The following is a 15,798-nucleotide window of genomic DNA, read 5'->3' on the forward strand; positions in this document are numbered from 1 at the left end:
AAAAGCACTTACTTTGCCGAATTTAGGTTTAGGGGTAATAGAATAGGTATGTATGTGTGTGGAATTGTTTGTTTTTATAGCTTGAGTGATTATAGTTGGTAGAAGAAGTGGGACAAGTAGAGAAGCAACCCCTATTTGTAAACTCATTTTTCTATTCCACAAAGACTAACTCATGTACAGGATTTTTTTTTTTTTTTTTGGTTAGCTTTCGGAATTTTTAGAATCTGAAAACAATTTTATATTAAAAGAGTTATGTCAAACTTAATCTAAAGTATGGCAGCCCAATATAATTTGAGGCCTAAGACGATAAATTTATGTAAGAACTTTTATACGTAAATATTAATTAAATAAATGTATTTAATACTTACCAGATCAAGGTTACTTTATTAATGCATTATTTACATATTTAGATGAAATAATAATAACAAAATTAAGGTTAATTTCATATAGAAATTTGAATATCATAGATTCATAGTTGAAGTATAAATTTTATTAAAAAAAAAAAAAGATGCATAGTTCAGTATAATATAATTTTTAATTTTATATCTTGTTTTATTTTTTTGGGATACAATATCTTGTTTTTAAGAGAGAGATAGATAGATATTATTTAATGTGAGTTTTTGTAGGAGACTGATTTTGCAAAGAGTAAAGTCTTAAACTATTATGGGAGATTAATTATCATTGACAATCTAATGTATTTGCACCATTTTTTTTGTTGTTGTGATAATGAGAGCAACAAAAAGAATAGTGTTTTCAGAATGATAATAAAATATGTTTTTAAAAAATAAAATACATATATACTAGGGCAGGACGAAACTAGACAAGGCGATGAAGAATACATCTCTTTCTTCAAGGTAAAAAAAAAAAAATTCATAATATGCAAAATAAGGGTCTGTTTAGATACCGCTTATTTTGCTGAAACTGAAAACTTATTCCTGAAAGTACTGTAGATAAAAGTAAAAGTTAGTTGAAATAAACAGCAGGGTCTATGAATAGTACCAAAAAGTGTAATGGAGCTTATAAATAGTAGTAAAAATAAGCTAAATAGTAAAATAATTTTAATTTTTCATTGGTATCCAAACACATACATCACGCAGGTCAAGCACTGCATTTTTGAAACTGTACTTTAAAGTTGGTCTCTCTCTCAAGTCTCTCATGGATTTTTTATTTCCACAATATTGTAACTTTTTTACCTGAGTGGGTTAGGTACACCTTTTATGAACTTAATAGTCAAGACTCAGCCACTCGTTCTCAACACTGGTGGAAAATAAAATCAAGAGTTGATTGAAATAAAATCACTTTAAGTTGGATCTAACAATGATATCACTTTGGACTAAGTTAATAAGAATACAATAATTTGATTGAATTAAAATCGCTTTGACTTGGATCTAAGAATGATATCACTTATTAATAAGTTAATAAAAAAATAAAAGAGAAATACTTCAATAATCATGACAGCTATTCGTAAGAGTTTCTTACAAATAGTGGTGAAACTAGAATTTAAGTTCAAGCAGGAAAGATTAGAAGAAAGGATTGAAAGCAAAATTAATTCGAAAGATATTAATAGAAATCAATATATAAATACACAATTACATAATAATGTAATTATCTTACAAATTGTAACATAATTGTAAACTATAATTTATTTCTCAGACCTATGTTAACTTACTAATTTGCCTTGACTGTTTTTCATATTTTGAAGCTGTTTCAAGATATATTTGTTACTAGCTGCTTTAAAAAAAATTTCACATTGCATGTAACCAAGCAACCTTTAACCATGTATTTATCTCCCATTCAATTCAGTAATTAATTTCTAACAATGTTCATTAATGAAAGGCACTTTCAGCAGTAGTCGTTGCAATATCACCATGCACCCTTGGTGCGGTGGTCACTCCACGATTATAAATGCTTGTGGGGTGTGGGAAGTAAGGGTCGGGGTTCAAGGCTTCAGGAGGGAGTTTCACACACATATACACTTAGATTAAGCTAGAGTAGAAATTCTATCTTGTATATATATAAAAAAAGCAGTAGTCATTGCAATCAATTGCTTTTAAAAATATTATGTATAATTCTACTTTCTTTTTACGTTCTTCTTGTTGGAATTATACTTAAAAAGTAATAATTCAAGAGAAACACATATAATACATCTATCAATTAACAATTATATCATGTGCGTATGTAATAAAATTCAACAATAAAATGTGAGAAATATACATACTAGGTTAATGTTATTCAAGGACCTCACAAGCAATCAGGATGCTCTCCCCAGCTGGTCAGGATTAACAAGAGCTTTATTTTCTCTTTTCACACCCCCTTGCAAGTGTGGCCTCGACAATATTTATAATATTCAGAAAGGACATGACCAGCCATAAAATCCTTCCTATCGTAATAACACTTCATGTAAAAAATATGTTACATTTGTTAATAAACAACTTTATTAATTAGATTTATTAATGAAGAAGTTTATAAATGTGTTATTACTTTTGTACTGCCATGCTAATACATGGATTCATCTATCGTTCATATCCAGAACTACTATATTGACAACACCTTTAATAGGAGTTCAAGTTACTGGTAATGAAACGATAGATTTATTAAAGCCAATACTCAACGTGCATGAATCTCATTATGGAAGTTTTTCTAAGATTATTATGCACTAACCATCGAAAGACTAGCCCTTAATGTCTTCCATAGTCTGAGCAATTTTAACTTGCACATTCTTTTCATCATGGTCCAACAATGTACCTATCAGAATAGGCTACATCATGATGGATATGGTGAAGTCAAGGACTACAATGAATGCATTCATAATCTTAGTCTACTAAACCAAGTAGACCTATTTCAAGATATCACTATTTTACATCAAATAAGTATTGTATAATTTCACAAGAGACTGAATATTTACTTGTTAATAATAAAGGCATCATATATATTATGTTGGGCCACATTATTCTAACAGTCTTCCACTTGGCCTAACATAACCCCATTTCCAGTACATGCGTTTCAAATAGCCTAGAGGACAAGCCTTTGGTAAAGGGTCAGCCAAGTTTTGCTTTGATGAAACCCTCTGAACAACCACTTTCTTCTTCTTAATCATATCTCGAATGTAATGGTAATGACCCTCTATATGTTTTGCGTGAGAGTGGCATTTCAGATCTTTGGTGATAGCAATGGCATAATTGTTATCACACAAAATGGGAATGGGTCTTTGAACACATTCTACAATTAACAACTCTGTTAAGAATTGTTTTAAATATACAGCTTCTTTTGCCATAGCATTCAAAGCTATATATTCAGCTTCCATTGTAGATTGAGCAACACATTCTTGTTTCTTACTTTTCCATGCAATGGCTCCACCACATAACATAAATACCAAACCAGAGGTAGACTTTCGACTATGTAGACACCCTTAATAATCAGAATCTAAAAATCCAGATAATTTTAAATCATTAGAGCCGTGATATGTCAATTTCCTACCTTTAGTTCTCTTCAAATATCTGAAAATCCATTGAATAGACATCCAATGAGGTTTTCCTGGATTACTTCGAAAACGACTAGCCATATTGACTGCAAAAGCAATATCTGGTCGAGTACAGATCATGAGATACATAAGACTTCCTATAGCAGATGCATACGGGTGTAACTTTAGGTCTAGTTTGTCTTGCTCATTTTTAGGACAATCTTTCTGGGAAAGTGGCCTAAGAAAATTATAGGAATCCTCCCACTCAAATAGTCAACCATATGAAACTTTTCTAGTAAAGTCTTGATATATTTTTCTTGGGAGAGACTCAGTTTTTTATTCACCCGGTCTCGTTCAATTTTAATCTCCAAAATGTATGACGCTTCACCTAGGTCCTTCATTTCAAAAGTTTTGAATAGCCACTGCTTGATTTCAGAAAGCATCTCAATATCATTTCCTGCCAGAAGAATATCATCCATATATAACGTAAGAATGGCAACCTTATTAGAATTTTTCTTCACATATACACAAGGTTCAGAAGAATTATGCATAAACCCCAAAACAGTTACTGATTCATGAAACTTCAAATTCCACTGTCTTGATGCTTGCTTTAATCCATATATAGATTTTTCTAACTTGCATACCTTGTTCTCGTCTCCTATTGAAATAAAACCCTCACGTTGCTCCATATACACATCTTCTTCAAGATTACCATTTAAAAATGCAGTCTTTACATCCATTTGATAAAGTTCAAAATCAAAGAATGCAACTAGAGAAAGTATAGCGCGAATAGATTGGACTCTTACAACTGGAGAAAAGGTTTCTTCAAAATCGACTCCATATTCTTGAGTATAGCCCTTTGCCACCAATCTAGATTTGAACTTTTCCACTTTTCCTTAGACATCTCTCTTTCTTTTAAAAATCCATTTGCATCCAACTATTTTCATTCCCTGTAGCCTTTTCACTAGCCTCCAAACACCATTCTTTTGCATAGAATCGAGCTCCTCATTCATAGCACTAATCCAATTATTTGAATCAGTATCTTCTAAGGCTTGAGAGTATGTTGCTGGATCTCTCAAATCTTGACTAACTTTCACCTTCTCATAGTTTTCACTATTATAAAGGTAATAGTCAGACATATCATGCCCCTTAGAAATTCGAGTGCTTCTTCTCTAAGGTGTTGGATCTATAGCTTTCACTATTGTTAACTCTGTATCTTTTTTTTCTTCCAAGACTTCCTTTTGAAAATCATCATTACCCTCAATTTCAAAAAGATCCTCCAAAAATTTTACATTTCTACTTTCCAAAATTACTTGACTTTCTGGATCAAACAATCTATATCCTCTAGACCGTTATGGGTAGCCCACCATGACACACCTTTTTGTTTTAGACAACAATTTAGCCCTACTGGAATTAGGAATTAAAACATGAGCAATACATCCCCATATCCTAATATGAGATAAACTAGCTATCTTACCAACAAACAACTCATGAGGTGTTTTCTCTAAGGCTATAGTGGGAATTCTATTTAAGATATGCACAGCAACTAGAATAGCTTCACCCCAAAATGAAGTTGGCAAATTTGCTCTTGCCATCATAGATCTAACCATGTCTAGAAGTGTTCTATTATGTCTCTCAGCAATCCCATTAGCCTCAGGGGTATATGGAGGAGTGCAAAAATGAACAATTCCATTCTCAGCACAATATCTCTCAAAATCATTTGATACATACTCTCCACCTCTATCTGAATTAACAGATTTTATTACATTGTTTGTCCATTTTTCAACCTCAAGTCTATAAGTGATAAACTTTTCTAAAGCCTCTGATTTATGTTTCATCAAATAAATATACCCGTATCTAGAAAAGTCATCACTGAAGGTGATAAAATAACAATATCCTCCTCTAGCATTTATATTCATAGGTCCATAAATATCAGTGTGAACTCTCTCCAAAACTTGAGAAGTGTGACCTCCAATAGAGTAAGACTTCTTCGTCATTTTCCCTTCAATGCAACTTTCACATGAAGGATAATCTTCTAATGTGACATCACTTAACAGACCCATTTTAATCATTCTTCCAATTTTTTGTTTACTAACATCTCCCAATCTTAAGTGCCATAGATAAGTTGCATTATCTTTCACAGAAACATTAACATCACACACAATACTCCCACAAAAATTCACTTGATACAGATTATTATTTTGAAAACCATATAGTACTACAACATTATTTTTCTTCATTAAGAACCGTCCATTTCCAAAATAAAAATCATAACCAAGTTTTTCTAGCATAGAAACCGATAACAAATTTCTCCTAAGACTCGGAGCATACAAACAATCAACTAATTCAAAAGTTGACCCATTATTTTGTTTTAACTCAAAAACTCCTATGCCTTCAATCTTGGCTTTTGCATCATTTCCCATATAAATGTAACTTACTCCATCATTTATTTTCTGTAGCTCTTTGAACCCCTGCATAGTATTAGAAATATGAGCAGTTGCTCCTGAATCAGCCCACCAAGATCCAAACTTAATAATAATGGTATTAATTTCATTGAGAATAAGATTTCCAAAAATACCTTGAGGTTGTCTCTCACGTGACCTCAAAAGAGAAAGACATTCAAATTTTTTATGTCCTAGTTTGTTGCAATGATAGCAAATAATCTGTTTTGTTTTGACCTCAACATCTTGCTTAACTAAAACCTTCTTGTTACTTCTCCAATCATTTTTACCACTTTTGAATTTTCTTTTCTTCTCAAACCTTTTGCTTCCTTTAGGAACAGACTCCTTTTGTTCAGCAATGTTAATTGAAAAATGATTAACTCTCACCTTTGCATCCTCTTTAGCTGTGACCTTAGATAAGAGATCATCTAATATCCAATCCAAACTCGAAACAAAATAAATTTGTCTTAAGGTATCATAAGAATTGGGCAAGGATGACAAGATAGTTGAAAATTTTGTTTCATCATCTACTGGTCTTCCTTGTAGGGCCAATTCATCAGTTGAGGCAATCATATTAATCACATGTTGACGAGTATCTTCTCCTTCTGATAATTTAGTCATAATAAAATTTTCCCATAAGCCTTCCATATGGGCACTAGACTTTTTTTCTAACTTCACTTCTAGGCTATCAATTATGGATTTAGCACTAGGGGAGTTCATATAGCTAACCATCAATGAATCAATCATATATCCCAGCATAAAAAATTTCATTTTTTTATTTGCCTCAATCCATTTATTATAGGAGACTTTATCAGACTCAACAGACTCGTCATTGGGCTTAGGTGGTTGCTCAAATTTAATACAATGACTATAATCATAAAACCCCATGTACAAATCTACTCTACGTTTCCACTCTGCATAATTGAGTCCAGAAAGTGTACAATTTTTCATGATATCAGCCACGTTCAGAGAACCAGAGGAGTTTGCCATCTCTCTGTAAAACGCAACACATATAATTTGTGTACTAAAATCCAATTCTTTTGGCTATCAATTTCTTTTGATAACATACAAGAATTTATATTTAATGACAAATATTTCAACCAATTAAATTCATCTCGTATTCGTAGGGGCGTAAGGAAGAATTTAATCAATTAGTATTTATCTCTTAAATATTTATTTATTTATATTAAATTAGAGTCTGTGTTTATCCGTAGAGGCGTTGACACACACACACACACACATATATAAATTGTGTCTATCCGTAAGGGCGTTGACACATTTATATATATATATATAATCTTTCAAAATCCTGTCTCATCCATGTGATTAACCGAGGGGGTGTCATCATGTTTGAGTTTAGGATAATGAAAGAGTTATAAATGTATTAACTTCTAAGACTAGACTTGAAGAAAACTAACTCCCACTACAAAACTTAAAACTAACTAAGTGGCGTTATGTTGTATTTGTTACAACCATTTATTAAAAATTTATTGTATACTTAACATATAACAATATCGCATGTATAGGGGAAAAAAATATTAACCACAAAGACAAGTTGTCATAAATATTAGCAGAGCCTACATGCTTATGACAGTTGGAATTATACTTAAAAAGTAATAATTCAAGAGAAACACATATAATATATCTATCAATTAACAATTATATCATGTGTGTATGTAATAAAATTCAACAATAAAATGTGAGAAATATACATACTAGGTTAATGTTATTCAAGGACCTCACAGGTAATCAGGATACTCTCCCCAGCTGGTCAGGATTAACAAGAGCTTTATTTTCTCTTTTCACACCCCCTTGCAAGTGTGGCCTCGACAATATTTATAATATTCAGAAAGGACATGACCAGCCATAAAATCCTTCCTATCGTAATAACACTTCATGTAAAAAATATGTTACATTTGTTAATAAACAACTTTATTAATTAGATTTATTAATGAAGAAGTTCATAAATGTGTTATTACTTTTGTACCGCCATGCTAATACATGGATTCATCTATCGTTCATATCCAGCACTACTATATTGACAACACCTTTAATAGGAGTTCAAGTTACTGGTAATGAAACGATGGATTTATTAAAGCCAACACTCAACATGCATGAATCTCATTATGGAAGGACTTCCGAGATTATTATGCACTAACCATCGAAAAACTAGCCCTTAATGTCTTCTATAGTCTGAGCAATTTTAACTTGCACCTTCTTTCCATCATGGTCCAACAATGTACCTATCAGAATAGGCTACATCATGATGGATATGGTCAAGTCAAGGACTACAATGAATGCATTCATAATCTTAGTCTACTAAACCAAGCAGATCTATTTCAAGATATCAATATCTTACATCATATAAGTATTGCATAATTTCACAAGAGACTGAATATTTATTTGTTAATAATAAAGGCATCATATATATTATGTTGGGCCACATTATTCTAACACTTCTAAGCATTTAAAAGTGGAGATTATAGCAAAAATACAAAGTTTAAAACTGTGAAAGAGTCTAAAGATCAAAGGAATAAAAAGATTAGTGAAAGGATGAAGCATTAAGGATTTAGGAGTAAAACTTTTCTCTCCCCAACCCCGGTTTATGGTAGGTCCATTCCTGCCGTGTGAGGGGGGAGAACTTCTCCCACAGGAGTAGAAAATTTATCTTGCCCCTCCCCCAATATATAAGCTTACAAATCAATAAAATAAAATAAAAACCCAACAAAAAAAAAAATCTTGTATAGAATTAATAAATAAATAACTCAAAAGGGAAGAAAAAAAAAGTGTAAAAAAACCTTATTCCAATGGGAAAACAAATGACCATTCTTTCTTGTCGTATGAGAGCTTCACATTAGGAGCATAAGCATTCTTTTAGTGATTATTTATAGTTTTTCTCCATGACCCATTTGTAGTCCACTCAAGTACCTCCTTTCTTTCAAAAAAAAAAAAAAAAAAAAAAGATGGAAAAAAGACCTTATTCTTAAGAAAGGAAAAGTGACCATTCTTTCTCATCACATGCCAACTTGAAGATAGGAACATAAGTATTCTTTTAATGGTTATTTTTTAGTTTTTCTTGATAAAATTATAATTTCCACTAGTCCACTCAAGTACCTCATTTCTTATGAATGAAGAAAAAAAAAGGGGTGGGTGGAGGGGTTGACGAAAAGACCTTATTCTTAAAAAAAAAAAGACAAGTGACCAATCTTTCTTGTAATATTTATTGCTAAAACAAAAAAAAAAGATCTTTAGTGTGGGCTCATCACCCCCATGCCATGTGACGGCAATGAATATTATATGCTAGATTGCAAATAGGGACGTATTATTATTATTTTTTGAAATTATTTATAATTTTTCTCAATTAAGTTAAATTTTCCAAAAAAAAGAATAGGTAATTGTTCCATATTGCTTAAGAGAGTGTGTTGTGTATAGTATAACTTGTCCTACCATCCTTTAAAAGTTACCATGGCTTTTGAGTGGAGTTGTGGTGTGTCTTTGTGTTAGAACCCCTTTCCCTCTCCTTTGTGTGTGTTTTTTTTTCTCAAAAAAAGAAAAAGAAATAAAGAAGTTAAATTTTCCACTTTATGGCCCATATATTGTCCACTTGACTACGACCTACCACCGCACTTTCCAATTCTTTTTGACTTATTTGTTATTTATTTCTATCATTTCACATGGATTTATTTAGGATACCATGATGATTTTTTAGTTATCCCAGATATTTAAACCGTTTGGTAGGTGGAGTTATCTATACTACTATTTAAGAGACTTCTCCTATTTAGATCAAAATTTTTTTTTCTCTAAAATATCCCTACATCTGGACAAAATTGGAGGACAATCAAGTAAAATTATATTTCTAACTATTAAACAACCCATTACAAAATAACCTTATAACATCCACTAAACCACTACTAAAATTCAAATTTGCTACAATTACTCCTATTATAATACGGCTACCAACTCTTTTCTTCTTCTTCTTCGATTCTTTAAAAAAAAAAAAAAAAAAAATCTCTTTTGCAAGAGCTCCTTTTTTCCCCCCTCCTTCACGTTAAGTTGGTTTTTTTTTTAAAAAGCCCTAACTTTGTTTTTTATGGGAAAAAAACCCTTATTCTTATCCCTCTTAAAAAAAAAAAATTATTATCCTTACCCCGTCATTAAAAAAAAGATTTTTTTTTGCAAAATCTCCTTTTTTTTCCCCTCCCCTTCACATTAAGTTGGTTTTTTTTTTTGTTTTAACCCTAACTTTTTTTTTTCTTATCCTTATCCCCCCCCCCAAAAAAAATACACTCCATCAAGAAAACTCACTCCACGTGCATAACCAAAACCACCCTCCCTACTTACACAATCAATTGCAATTTCCTTGCAATAACTTCCTACTAAATATTACTAACAGCCCAGTAACAGTGGTTACTAACCACAACAAACTTCTTCTAAACTCAAGCACCGTATTTTGTTATTGAAATTTTAATTTATATATATATATATATATATATATATGTATATTCAAGCGTGGTAATTTTTTTTTTTTGAATGAATTCCAACTTCTTTTTTTAATTCCAACTTCTCATTAACTCTTACCCAGGTCTAAAACATAGTTCCAATTAAAATTCCTTTTTCTTATTAAAAAATAATAATAAATAAAAACATTAACAATTATCCTTATCCCCTTTTCTCTCACCTTTAATTAGGACTCAAGTTTTTAGCTTCAAAATTCTTGATTTTAGATAAACTTCTCTCCCACTCCTACGATTCAAACAAAACAGTTTTAGTTCAAATAGTTCCCACGTTCAAATATCTCCTCTTCTTTATCTCACTTTCATTATATAAGCACACACTATCTCTATTTATATATATTTCATGTCTCTTTTTAGGTTTTTTCCATAGATTTTAGGATTTCATCAATTTTTTGCTCACTTCATCATCATCATCTCCAATTTTAGAAAGGTTTGTTTCCTTTCACAATGTTGAAATTATTTGTAAGGGTGAGCTTTGGTGCTTAAGCCCAAAGATAAATGAATTAAGGCCCAAAAAGCCCAGTATAATGAATTTGTAGAGAGTGGACTTAAAAGCGAGGGTTCAATGGATCCAAAAATACACACAGTGAATAAGAGATAGCAGGAAAGCAAGGAGAACAAGCTCTTAAGCAAAAGAAACCCTCCTCGACAACGTCCGAGGAGAATGATCCTGGCCTCTATGTCCGTTGGATTCAGATCTTCTTATAGTCCTTGCTACTACAGTGTTTTCTTCTCTGATTTTCTCCCCCCCCCTTTTCTCGGAGGGTCCCTTACTTTATATAGCTTCCCTTAAATGATCCTGGCTCTCTATTTGTTGATCATCCAGACCACTACTTGAGTGCTTGTCCCATTAGACACATTCCCAAACCCCTTGTGAGTTGCGACAGCCAAGACAACACTGTTCAGGGGCATTCTCTACATAAATGCAGCCAGTAGGTTTGGTGGGATGCATTAAATGTGGTGGCTGCCACCATCCCTTCAGTCACGCCAGTGCTAACTCCTTCCTCGAAACTCTTTTTCTACAGCACGACCTCCTCTAATGACGTGCCATTGACGTGATCTTACTGTCTGAGGGTGTGGCCTCCTCAGCATGATAATGACCTTTCTCGGCTATGGGTATGACACGTGGCGTAATTACCTTATTGGAATTCCTAAACCCCACAATAGCCCCTCAAAACTCTGGTTCGTTTCCTCCCATCTGAGGAGAGAAATGGGGTTTTGACCTTGTGTAGTTGACTCAACAAGCTTCTATAACTCCCGCACGTGAGAATGTCGCTTCGCGTGTCTTGTAACTGTTCCTGACACTTCGGGGTCTGCAACGTCTCATTGAATGCTCCAAGCAGTGCTCTGTTCCTCACATCCTGCGGTAGGAATGGCAATGGGTCGGGTTCAGGCCGGGTTTTTTGATACCTAGACCCGACTTGCGGGTCTTTTCCTGTTACTCGGACCCGGCCCATTTAATAAACGGGTCTTTTTTTTTAGCCCCAAACCCCGCCTGTCGGGTCTCTGCGGGCCCCGCGAGCCCGTCCAGCAAAACACAAACAAAAAAAAAATCACCATTCTTATCAAATTGAACCACCATTCTTGCTTCTCCAAAAAAAAGAAAAAAAAAGAAATCACCATTCCTATCACAAACAGCAACACAACTAAACCAACACAAAATATACACATGCATTACATTCTATACAGATTGAATCCTCAAACAAATACCCAAAAAAAAAAACTACTGAGAGAGGAAATGAACCAAAAAAAAAAAAAACTTAGACTACTAAAGCTCCATCGGTGGTGCTCCGATCTAACAATCCCATGCTTTGATCTATGGATTTCGTGCTCCTCCGTGGCAAACGGCAACAACCGTGGAGGGTGAGGCGTGAGGCATGATAGAGAGATTAAGGGTGAGGGTGGTCTGATCTGTGAGTGTATGAGAGTGAGGGTGAGGCGTGACAGAGAGATTGAGGGTTAGGGTGAGGGCGACAGAGAGAAGTGAAATGAAATAGGAATGAGAGGCGGCTGGGGTATTAGGAATGAAATAGGGTTTATATATATAAAAGGGGGGCGGGGGTTTGTAATCTTACATACTGGGTATTAACGGGCCGGGTTTCGGGTTGGGTTTCGAATTTTTTTGATAAAATCCGAACTCGACCCAGACCCGCTTAGGTTTATTTATTATTATTAATAAAAAAAAAAACCCATACCTGACCCTATTCTTTATTGGGCCGGGAATCCGGCCCATTAGAGTCGGGCCGGACCGGGTATCCGCGGGTAGGATTTAAATTGCCATCCCTATCCTGCGGTGAGATGGAGATCCTACGGTTGGCCTTTCCCCTCGAATTTTGGGTGGAATAACTCCCACCCAATTCTGCCTCCTATATAAGGCGCTTGGGGATTTTTCCTATTTTACGAATTTGCAAACTCTTAGGCGTATTACCAGAGGGCTTGTATTGTAAATTATATTTCTGTGCCTTAGTAATAGTGTATTTGTTGTTGTATCAAAATATATTGTTAGTCAAAATTTCCTATATATTCCTTTTTATTGCGAAGACTAGCTTACATACTATTTAGAGAGGAATTGGCTACCAGGTTTATTGGTGCCTCAAGCAATGAGTAATTTTTTTTTTTTGAGAATAAACAAAAAAAAAAAAAAAAAAAAAATTTAAGGTGGAAAAAATAGGCGTTGATGTGATCCTTCTTATGTGATAAATAATTATAATTGTTGATATTTATTGAACATGGTGATTAAATTGATAATAAGAAGGCACACTGCTTGAATGTGGTTTTAGTCACATTTCTTAGTTGCAATGACAATTTTTTTTTTTTTTTTATAGTTTGTACTTTGTAGTGTAGACTATTCTTGTTTGTTTATTGAGAATTAGGATGTGTTCCTTAAGAAATAAAATTCGGTATGGATCATAGGCTTAAAACTTAGATATAACTAGTACCAGAGAGAAAAATTGATGGTTTCTTCTTTCTTTCTTTCTTTCTTTTCTTTGGTAAGTGAAAAATGAAAATAGTAGATGAGATTTATAAGTGTTAGTTCCAAACTTTTCTTAAGATAATGTGATTATCTTTTTAATAAAGTACAGTAGATATAATATATTAAAATTTCTAAATTAAGCTCTGTAAATTTTGTAATTTTTTTCATGGAAAAATATATATATATATACACACACACACACTAGCCTCTTAGAGGCTCTTTTATTTTTATTTTTTTATTTTTTTGAGTTAAGGTTAATAATTTACATTTATTATAATTTAGAAATATATGTTTTTATTTTTCAAACAAATAAAAAGGATAAACTTTAGAGATAAGCAGTAACTGTAATTTCTTTCTTTTTTGAACGTGAAGGGAAAAAATCATAAATTTTAGGAATTCTCTTTTTGAATTTAAAATGAAATTTGTTATTTGACATATGACCCTGTTTCTAAATGAAGTTGCTCTTCATTAATGAGGGTATTTTTGAACCATATAAAAGTCCAGTTGAAAGAGGGGAATCCTCTTATATATAGTATAGATATATAATGCATTTCACGTTTAATTATTATCTAAAGAAAGATATTTTAAAAGTAATGTAATGTGTGGTTGGAATTTGTATCTAGTATTCTTTACAAACGGTTCATTTTTCTATACATCTTGAATGACCTTAGAAGGATACAGATATAAGTAAATTTATTATTTATATTAGAAAAAAAATTCAAGACTTTAATAACATAAAAATTGTAATTTTATCAAGAGTTTACCAACATTATATTGAAAATGTGACATAATTGTTAATGAAGTAACTCTTATTTTCTACACAAACCTCTCATCACAATGCATCACATAAGTGGACCGAAATGAAACAATATGGACCAAATGGACCAAAGTAGACTAAAATGGACTGAAGTGGACTGAAATAGACTGAACTAGATCAAATCAACAGAATGGACTAAATTGAATTGAAACGGACCGATGTAGACTGAAATGGAAAGAATAGACTGAAATGGACCAAAGTGGAATGAATGGACTGTAGTGGGCCAAAATGGATTGAATAGACTGAAGTGGACCAAATGGACTGATATGCCGCACTGATGTGGTTTAATAAGAGTGTAGCAATAATAAATTTTACTCTTCAATCTTTAGATATTATATAGATATATATGATTCACTTTATAAATTGTGTTATGTGTTTCATGGAAAAAGAGTGCCTAGAGCATGAATTTGAAGTTAATGAATGTATGAAAGATAGAACGTTGTATATGAAACGTATTTCAATTTTCAAGTTCTGAATGAAGCTCTCATTGTTACCGGAGCATGAATTTGGGTGTTTTTTTTTTTTTTTTTTTTAAGAGAGTTTTAACCTATGACGTTTGCTTCCGATGATACTTTTTATCATCAAAGCAAGACACCAATTGGTTTTTGGTGTAGACGGAGCTAGATTGAACTCCAAATCTCTTATTCAACCATCAGATACTTTATCAATTGAGCTAACTGAAACCTATTAATTTGGGTGTGTTCTTAATAATTATATTTGTAGAAATTTAAAAATGTACGATTTATAGCCAATAACGTCTGTGAATGTTTATAGAACTATCACTTATAATGGTTTTGACATTTTAGCATTTCTATAACATGTGAGAATATTATGTACTTGATATAAATGAAATATTAAAAAACTATTTTACATGTTTCTCTTATAATGGTTGTCTCATGCACTAAGCACTGGCAGGTTTTGGGGCGTGATCTATGCTACTTGGAGAGCCCAATAATAATAATAATAATAATATACAGAAGGACTTAAGTTTTGCCCAAACGCTTTGCAGTTCAACTGATATTTTTTTGACAAAAATGTCTAAGGTTTAAAGTCTCTCTTTAATTATCGAATTATAAAAAAATAAAAAATGGAAAAGACTAAAGTACCTAAACAAATTAAATATTAATTTTTTGTTTTATTAGGTTTAATGTTTTGAGACTTTTCTAATTTAAAAATAAAGATTCTTTGTTTTTGTTTTTTTTTTTTTTTAATGTTTCAAGACTTTTTCTCCCTCACACATACACAAAATTCATTGCATTTCACTTTACCATTTTCACCTCTTACACTTCTACTTCTTTATATACATCTTTCTATAACCCTTCATGCCATCTCATGTTAGATGCACATAGATCAAAATCGATGTTATTTGCTTTCAATCTTTTGATAACACCTACTTAGCTCCAATATTGTTATCCTATCTAATCCTATCTAATCCTACCTGTATAAGTTGGCTAAAGCTAGGGAAGGGGGCTTTTATATTGAGTTATAACGGATATTACAATTTTGATGTTGAGCTTGGGCGTTGAACTTGTGGGTTTTGTAAAGGTTGTGATTGACTTAGGGTGTTTGGGTATAGATGTGGGAAAGTCGTA

This window comes from Castanea sativa, chromosome 1 (assembly GCF_040712315.1).
Source record: "Castanea sativa cultivar Marrone di Chiusa Pesio chromosome 1, ASM4071231v1".
NCBI classification, from domain to species: Eukaryota; Viridiplantae; Streptophyta; class Magnoliopsida; order Fagales; family Fagaceae; genus Castanea; species Castanea sativa.